The sequence below is a fragment of the Camelus dromedarius genome, chromosome 23, assembly GCF_036321535.1.
Source record: "Camelus dromedarius isolate mCamDro1 chromosome 23, mCamDro1.pat, whole genome shotgun sequence".
In the NCBI taxonomy this organism is placed as follows: domain Eukaryota; kingdom Metazoa; phylum Chordata; class Mammalia; order Artiodactyla; family Camelidae; genus Camelus; species Camelus dromedarius.
The window spans coordinates 5,170,188-5,179,690 of NC_087458.1; the positions used below are offsets into that span (position 1 = coordinate 5,170,188).

Below are 9,503 nucleotides of genomic sequence, written 5' to 3' on the forward strand. Positions count from 1 at the left end.
TGACACTGTTCCTATAGCACCATCTGCTGGGTCTTAGGGAAATGCTAGGGAGTCTCCTTGTCCTTTCCCCTCATCTCCTCATGCAGTTTGTGAGAGTTCTTTGTAGTTTAGTCTCCATGAATGAGGAGACTATGTAAAAAACAGGGACATAATAGGCAGTGAATGTTGATTGTTAGGATTTCGGGGCAAGTCAAGTCAAAAGAAGTTAGATATAATGTAAAACTGCTCAACTAGCGTTTCCCTCCATATCCTTCTCTCCTCATACAGGGGTCATTGTTTCTCTTATCTCAAAAAATTTAAAAATGGATCTGATATAATTTTATAGCTTAGCGTGTATTATCTGGGAGGTGGGCCAGGTGTGCTGACATATCTTTCTGCTCCAGACCCAGGCTCTGGAGTAACTCTGCTTGAGTATTGGCCTTTTGTTCAGTTCTTTCTCTCTCAGTATTTTCTCTTTTCTCCTTCAGGTCCAAAAAAGGCTGGGAATCCAGAGCTCATTCTTACTTGTCCTCTTAGTTATTCTGTCAGTATCTTTCTCTAGTGTGTTTCCATCTCCTGAACTTGCTCTTTGATTCTTTTATTAGCATGGACATTCATAGCCTATATCCCTTAGTTCCTACCTACTCGAGGCTTTCTGCATACAGGCCTGCTCCATCAAAGTGGGCGGATGGAGGAGAGTGATTTGGAGTGCTTCTTAGGGCTCCTCCAAAGTGTTAAAGAGGCGGCACAAGAGACCTGCTAGTATGGGTGGTACCAGAGGAGATGTCGAGCTTCTGGTGTGGGAGGGGAAAAGCCAAGACACAGAGACCTTGGTTGTTGGGAGTCAGGTCCAGAACCTCTGTCTTTTACATGTGCGGGGGTGGGGGGAGGGAGAGGTAATGTGACAAATGCAATGAGTGTAAAACTGTTGTCTCTGTTTTCTCTCTGACCTTCTCTCCTCCTACTTGTCTTCTCCACATAGACTCTGCTGGGGCCATACAGCTTCCCTGTTATCTCCAAAACCTTCAGGCACACTCCTTCCTTAGGAATTTTATTTCAATAATGCTTGACCCTCAGATACCCATTTGGCTTAACCCTTAATCTCCTTCAGGTGGTTGCTGAAATATCAACATCATAAGGCCTACCATACCTATTCTATTTGATACATGCTCCTAATTTGCTATAGTATGGTTGGCTTATTTATAATGTAGAGTTTTGAGCGGAAGAGAGACATGATGTGACTGACTGCTGCGTTGATACTAGACCATAGTGAGATGAGGTAGAATAAGGAAGATCAGTCAGGTGAGAGATGAGGGGATGGTAGTAATCAAGGCCTCTGGCTTGGGTGACTATATGTGTGATATCATACACACTAAGAAAATAAATAAATGAGAAGGAGAAGGCTTGAGATGGGGGAATGATGATGAATTGTCATCTAATTTATCTCCATCATTGAATTTTCCCATCTTTTAATAACTCAGCTTTTTAAAAGAGCAGTGAGCACTCCCTGTCTCTGACTCTATTATCTTCCATTTACTCTCTAACCATTTACAATCTGAGTTTCACACTTTCTTTCAGGCTTTTTTGAGGGCTCCTTTTTCATGGCCTGTGCTTAAATGCTTTTGTTTGCAAAGCTCCATCCTTAGTTCACTGCCTGTTTGCATCAGTTTTTATCATTTATAAAGTATGATAATGGAGCAGGAAAGAAGCAGGACATATTGTTTATAAATTTTTATTGGCAGTTTTTATGCAATTAGGTAGTCTGAAATGAAAGACTTGGAAACTCTATGTATAAACTCAAGGGTGTTGCAGTTACAGTGATCTGGTGATGCTGTAAGACCTAATATATCCCCTTTAAGTGTCACGTATAATAACAAACTTGGCAGAAACTTCAAAACTTGAGTGCTCATATTTAACTGTTATTGAGCCCTACATAACAAAATTTTTGTATGATGTTATTATGTTTAAACTTATATCACTAACATACTGTAGCTGAGGAGGACAAGTATACACTATCCTTTAAAAGATTAACATTCCTAGGCCAAGGCACAAGATAAAATCCCAGAAGAAGAAATAAGTGATGAGAAGATAGGCAATTTATCTGAGAAAGAATTTAAAGTAATGATGTAAAATAATGATGTAAAGTAATGATGGCCAAGATGTTCAGAGAAATCAAGAGGAGTATAGATGCACACAGTGAAGTTTTTAGCAAAGAGTTGGAAAATATAAAGAATACCCAAACAGTTGAAGAATAAAATCACTGAAATGAACAGTACACTAGAAAGAACCAAGAATAGACTAAATGAGGCAGAAGAACGGATCAGTGAGCTAGAAGACAGATTAGTAGAAGTCTACTTCAGAACAGAAAAAAGAAAAAGGAATGAAAAGAAATGAGGATAATTTAAGAGAACTCTGGGACAACATGAAGCACAATAATATTTGCATTATAGGGGTCCCAGAAGAGAATAGAGAGAGAAAGGACCTGAGAAAATTTTTGGAGAGATAATCACTGAAAACTTCCCCAACTTGGGAAAGGAAACAATCACCCAGGTCTAGGAAGCACAGAGAGTACCACACAGAATCAACCCAAAGAGGAACACACCAAGGCACATAGTCATTAAATTGACAACAATTAAGGAAAAGGAGAAAATATTAAAATTAGCAAGAGAAAAGCAATGAATAACATGCAAGGGAACTCCCATAAGGTTATCAGCAGATTTTTCAGCAGAAACTCTACAGGCCAGAAGGGAGTAGCATGACATATTTAAAGTGATGAAAGGGGGAAACTTACAACCAAGAATACTCTATCCAGCAAGGCTCTCATTCAGACTTGGTGGAGAAATCAAAAGCTTTACAGATAAACAAAAGCTAAAAGATTTTAGCACCACCAACCCAGCCTTACAACTAATGTTAAAGGACCTTCTCTAGTCATCAGACCATAAGAAAAGAGAACAAAAAGAAGAAAGGGGGGCAGGGGAGAGGCCTACAGAAGATTGCTTTGGCTGTTTAGGGTCTTTTGTGATTCCTTATAAATTTTGGAATTGTTTGTTCTAGTTCTGTGAGGAATATTGCGAATATTTTGACAGGGCTTGCATTGGATTTGTGGATTGCTTTGGGTAGTGTGGCAATTCTGATAGTGTTGATTCTTCCAGTACAAGAGGACAAGAAATCTTTCCACTTCTTTGTGTCACATTGGTTTTCAGAGTATAGGTAACCTTTATTTCTACGTATTTTGTTGTTTTTGATGTAATGGAAATACCTCTGCCAGTTATAAAATTCTGGTTTATGAAGTGAAAAAAAAGAAGTGAAGGGCCGCAAATGGCAAAGTACCCTTTTTTATGGGTGAGTTGTATTCTATTGTGTATGTTGTGTGTGTGTGTGTGTGTGTGTGTGTGTGTGTGTATTTTGCATCTTCATTATCTATTCAACTACTGATGTGCACTTAGGATGCTTTCATATCTTGGCAATAATAAATAATGTTGCTGTTAATAATAGGGTGTATGTAGCTTTTTGAATTAATTCTTATTTTGTCGTTGGCTTTATTCCTTTGATAACTATGTAAGTTTAAAAAGCTAAAGCTCTAAATGTTCTTAGAAACAATGAACAGTACATATATATGTAAATTAAAAAATATGTGCAGTAAAAAAAATCTATCAAGCCATGAAAGACATGGAAGAAACTTAAAAGACATATTACTAAATGAAAGAAGCAAGTCTGAAAAGGCTACAAACTGTATGATTCCAACTAAATGATATTCTGGGAAAGGCACAGCTACAGAAACAATAAAAAGATCATGGTTTCCAGGGGTTTGGGGAGAGGGAGGGAGGGAGGGATGGATGAACAGATGGAGCACAAGGGATTTTTAGGGCAATGAAATTATTCTGTGTGATACTGTAGTGGTGGCTACATGTCATTATGCCTTTGTCAAAATCCATAGAATGTACAACATCAACGGTGAACCCTAATGTAAACTATGGACTTTGGTTGATAATAATGTGCCCATGTTGGTTCATTGATTATACCAAATATGCTACACTGATGAGGGATGCTGAGGGTAGGGGAGTATATATGTGTGCATGGGGAGGGCTATGTGTGACTCTCTGTATTTTCTGCTCAATTCTGTTGTGAACCAGAAATTGCTCTAAAAGGATAAAGTCTCTTAAACAATACAAATGTAATCACGTGTTCTCTGTTTAAAATCCTTTGTTGGTTCTTGCTATCAGACCACAGAGACCAAAACACCTTAGGAGGGCTTCCAAGGAGCCTTTTGGTCTGGTTCCGAGGTTTCCAGAACCACATTACGCCATGTCCCTCACATTCATCTCATATCTTAGCTGTGCTGAGCTACTGTCAGTTCCTTTAGCACGTCTTTATTTTTTTATCTTTGGGATTTTGCAAGGATAGTTAACTCCCCTGGAATACTCTCCTTCCCTGGTCAACCTGGCACATGTCCAGTTGTAGAGATTCAATGCACATTTCTCCTAAACTCAAAAGGCTCATCTGAACCAGCTCTTCCTTACCACTAAGTATAGTTAGCCAGCACTCTCTACTTTCAACCACTGCTGCACATTAGTAATATCTTTTTTATTCTACTTTTCACACTGTCATATCTTTCCTCCCTGGGCAGTGAATTCCTGAAAAACAGATCTGTCTTTCTTATCTCCAAAATCTAGTGTAGAATTTGACAATTAAATGATTAATCATTTCCTTTAGTCTTTCTAATGAAAGAATGATATTCATTGAGAGCCAGACAACAACCATATTATCTGGATTCTGATCAGTCTAATTCTTATCCTCAGCTTTCTGTTGGAAAATGTGTGGAGATGTGTTTGGCACGTGGCTAGAGCCCAGACATCCATAGATATGTATTGTCCCAGCTGTTCCTCATGTGACAGGTTAGGAGAGAAGAGTGGAACAAGTCCTTGGAAGGGAAGAGGAACCAAAACTGCTGGCAGTATGGCCCCACAAAAGCCTAGAGACCATTTTGTTCCTTTTCATCTGGGGCTATATAGATAAATCATTTGTTAAATTAAAGCCACAATCTTATTATTAAAATCTGAGTCACTTTGGTAATAGCATAGGATATGATTGTCATTTACTCCTTTTCTTCTCATATCCCCTAGTCCTCTAAATATTAGCCTCTTAGCAGTAAGTGGTCACCTTGGTGGTGTGATTTCTGAACAACACCCTTGTTTAGATCCTGAAATTGCACCATCAGGCAATGACTAATATTTTTATATATTTTAATGATGTATCTTTCTGGAACCAAGGAGAGTCTTTGCTTCGATTATGATAAACTTTAATTTTGAGAATTTTGAGAATAATTTTGAGAATTTCAGATTCAACTGATCTTCTATTAAAGCCTTACTGCCAAGGAAGGAAAGAGACCTTGCTGAGTGAGTATGAAGATTTGCCTTCTCTTTTTGGCTCTAAAAGTAGAGCCATGCGCTGGTTTTTAGAGGAAGATGGGGAGGGAAACTGTTGCTTAATTTGGATCCATTGTGTGCTAGTCAGTAGCCTGTAGGAGAAGGAACATGGGCTTTGAGGCAGACCATCTGAGTTAAATTTTGGCTTCACCACTCAGTCCGTACCTTTAGGTAAGTTACTACTGATATCTTTGCTCATCAGTTTTATAATTTGTAAAGGGTAAATTATAATTTTTTTTACCTTGCTGTATTGTGAAGACGGTGATATGTAGTGAGAAATCAATAAATTTCCATTGTCTTTTTTCTCATGGTAGAAAAATAACATCATTATTAAGTACTTTGGATAAGTTCAACTTACAGTAAGTCATTACCAGTAAAGTTGAATATTGCTAGCTGTGGATGAATTTTTTTTTTTTTTGAGGTGTAACTGGCATATAACATTATATTAGTTTCAGGTGTACAACATAACGATTCAATGTTTGTATGCATTGCAAAATGATCACCACAAGTCTAGTTAACATCTATCACCATATATAGTTATAAAACTTCTTTTTCTTGTGGTGAGAACTTTTAAGATTTACTCTTCTAGCACATTCAAATATGCAATACAGTTATTAACTATAGTCACCATGCTGTACATTACATCTGCATGACTTATTTGTTTTATAACTGAAAGTTTATAAGTTTTGGCACCCTGTACCCATTTTGATTACCCTGCAACCTCTACTTCCAGCCACCACCAATCTGTTCTCTGGTATCTATGAGCTGATTTTTAATTTTTGATGTTTGTTTGTTTTTTGTTTTAAGTTCCATCTGTAAGTGAGATCATATGGTATTTGTCTTCCTCTGCCTGACTTATTTCCCTCAGCATAAGGCCCTCAAGGTCATCCATGTTGTTGCAAATGATAAGATTTCATTCCTTTTTATGGCTGAATAATATTCTATTACATAGGTGTATGTGTATATAATGTATATACATTATATATATACACACCTTGTTTTTATTTATCCATTTATCTACTGATGGACTCTTGGGTTGTTTCTATATCATGGTTATTGTAAATGATGTTTCAGTGAACATGGGGGCTCATATATCTTTTTGAGCTAATGTTTTTGTTTTCTTTGGATAAATACCCAGAAGTGGAATGGCTGGATCATATGATAGTCCTAATTCTTAATTTTTTGAGGAATCTCCATACTGTTTTCCACAGTGGCTGCACCAATTTACTTTCTCACCAACATTGCATAAGGGTTCTCTTTTCTCCACATTCTCACCAACACTTGTTATCTCTTGTCTTTTTGATAAGAGCCATTCTGACAGGTCTGAGGTGTTCTCTCACTGTGGTTTTGGTTTGCATTTCCCTGATAATTGGTTATGTTGAGGACCTTTTCATATACCCGTTGGCTATCTTTGTTTTTTAATGGATTGTTTTTGTTTTTTACTGTTCTCTTGTATGAGTTCTTCATATATTTTGGAGTTTAACCCTTTGTCATATGTATGAATTGCATATGTTTTCTCCCATTCAGTATGTTTCATTGGATTAGCCTAGACTTTAAGCTGATGGTATTCAAGCTTGACTTCTGTCCTTGTGCTCCTTAGATTTCATGTTTGCACCTGCATAGAGTATCCAATTGCATTTCAAGTTTCCACATATCTCTTTACCTCTAGGAAACTGGATTCTTTTCTGTCTGTCCTATCCGTGTCCTAATTGAGGGATTCATTTACACTCTGACCTTTAATTTTTTTTTCCTAGAGGAAGTTGACAAGGTAAGGGTAGTAGTTTTGAAACATTTCCTCAAATTGTTCGACACTTCTCTCTTTGAAAGATGGGAGTTTTTCTGTTTGAGTTTAAGTTAACCTTTGTGACTTGCTTATAGCTAATAGAATACAGAAGAAGTGATTCTGGGTCATTTCTGAGTCTAATTCAGAAAAGACCATGCAGCTTCTATTTGGTTTTCTTGGCATGCTTTCACCGGTGAAGGCTGGGTGTTGTGTAAAACATCAGACTACTCTCAGATTTCCAGGCTGTAAAGGCCACTTACAGGTGCTCCAGTCAGTGGCCCAGCTCAGCCCCCAGCTGACAGCCAGCATCAGCTGTCAGTCATGTGGATGAACCATCTTGTATGTTTGACCTAATTAATGCTTCAGATTGAAACCCTAGGTGACACCTAACTATAACTTGAGAGATCAATTGAGAACTGCTCAGCCAAGCCCTTCTAAGCCTAAAGATCTGGGACTCACCCTTGAATCTACACTCTCTCTTTTATTCCAAAACCAATCCATCAGCAAGTTCTATTGCTTATGTCTTCGAAATATGCACTCCCTCTATTCCCTCTCCTCTTGTCCCAGCTGCTATAAGTTTTTGCATTGACTCCTATTATTCATTTTCTAATCTTGTCTTTAATCCCAACTAAAATATATCCTCCATCAAGTAGTTAAAATAATGTTTTTAAAATGAAAAATCAGATTTTTATCATTCTACTGCTCAAAATCCTGCAAAGGCTTCCTATCAAATCAGAATAAAATCCAGCCTTTGCACAGGTACCAAAACAAAAATGGACAAATGGGACTACATCAGACTTAAAAATGTTTACGCATCAAAAACTACAACAGAATGAAAAGGAAACCTATGTTATAGGAGAAAATATTTGCGAATCATTTATCTCATAAGAGGCTAGTGTCCAAAAAAAAAATATATATAAAGAAGTCCTATAACATATCAGTAATTTAGAAACTGATTAAAAATGGGCAAAGGACTTGAGTAGACATTTACCCAAAGATGATATGTAAAAAATCAGATGTGCAACATCACAAATTATGAGAGAAATGCAAATCAAAACCATAATGAGATAATACCTCATACCAGTTAGGACAGCCACTGTCAAAAGAACACAAAATAACAAGTGTTGGTGAGGACCTGGGGAAACTAGAACCCTTGTGCACTATTGCTGGGAATGTAAAATGCTGTAGCTTCTATGGAAAAAAGTATGATAGTTCCTCAAAAAATTAAATATGAAATTACTATATGATCCAGCAATCCCATTTCAATCCAAAAGAATTGAAAGCAGGGTCTGGAAGAGATATTTGCACAGCCATGTTCATAGCAGCATTATTCAAAAATAGCCAAAAGGTAAAAGAAGCCTAAGTGTCCATCTGACAAACAAATGGATAAACAAAATGTGGTATATACATGCAGTGGAATATTACTCAGCCTGCCTTCAAAAGGGATAAATCTGACATGCTACAACATGAATGAGCCTTGAGGACACTGTGCTAAGTGAAATAAGCCAGTCACAAAAAGACAAGTATTCTGTGATTCCACTTATATGAGGTATCTAAAGTAGTCAAATTAATATAAACAGAAGGTAGAATAGTGGTTACTGAGGGCTGCGGGGGGGGGGGAGAAATAGGGAGTTATTGTTTATTGAGTATAGAGTTTCAGTTTTGCAAGATAAAAATGTTCTGGAGGTTGGTTATACAACAGTGTGAATATACTTAATACTACTAAACTGCATAATTAAAATGGATAAAATGATGTATTTTAATGTTATATGTGGTTTTTTTGTTTGTTTGTTTTTTACTACAAATTAAAAAAGAAATCTAATCTCCCTACTGTGGCTTCCAAGATACTACATGAAATGATCCCTATTTAATTCTCAAAAATTATCTCCTGCAGACTTTTTTCCCCAGCCCTCACCCTCAGAATCTCAATACCTGAGGACACTTAGGGGTGGGAAAAACCTAAGGAATTTGGTTGGAAATTAGTTTTTGGTTTTCTCACAGGAGCAGTGAGCTAAGTTATTTACTCTGAATTTTCTTTATTGTTTCCAATTCCTTAAAAACCATTCATTCCTAAGCATTCCAACAAAGTTTACCCCATGACCTCTCCACAGAAATAACTGTTTACAAGTCCCAAATGTCAGGTTACCAAATCAATGAACATATTTCATTCTTGATTTTACCTGAAATTTGAAATATTCAAACTTTGATAACACTTTTTTCTTTCAGTGAAAAGTGGAAGATAGAATCAGTTTTCAAATATTGTTCCCAGTGCCTACTTTTTGTGTGACTTTAGTGGTGGGGTTTCTCAATATTCT

The 9,503-nt window shown here is 37.1% G+C and overlaps 1 long non-coding RNA gene across 3 annotated transcripts in view; it reads left to right on the top strand.

Annotated features, from left to right (window-relative positions):
• Positions 1 to 9,503, top strand: part of LOC135318971 (uncharacterized) — a 144,418-nt gene that overhangs the window by 21,220 nt on the left and 113,695 nt on the right. The window lies entirely within an intron of this gene.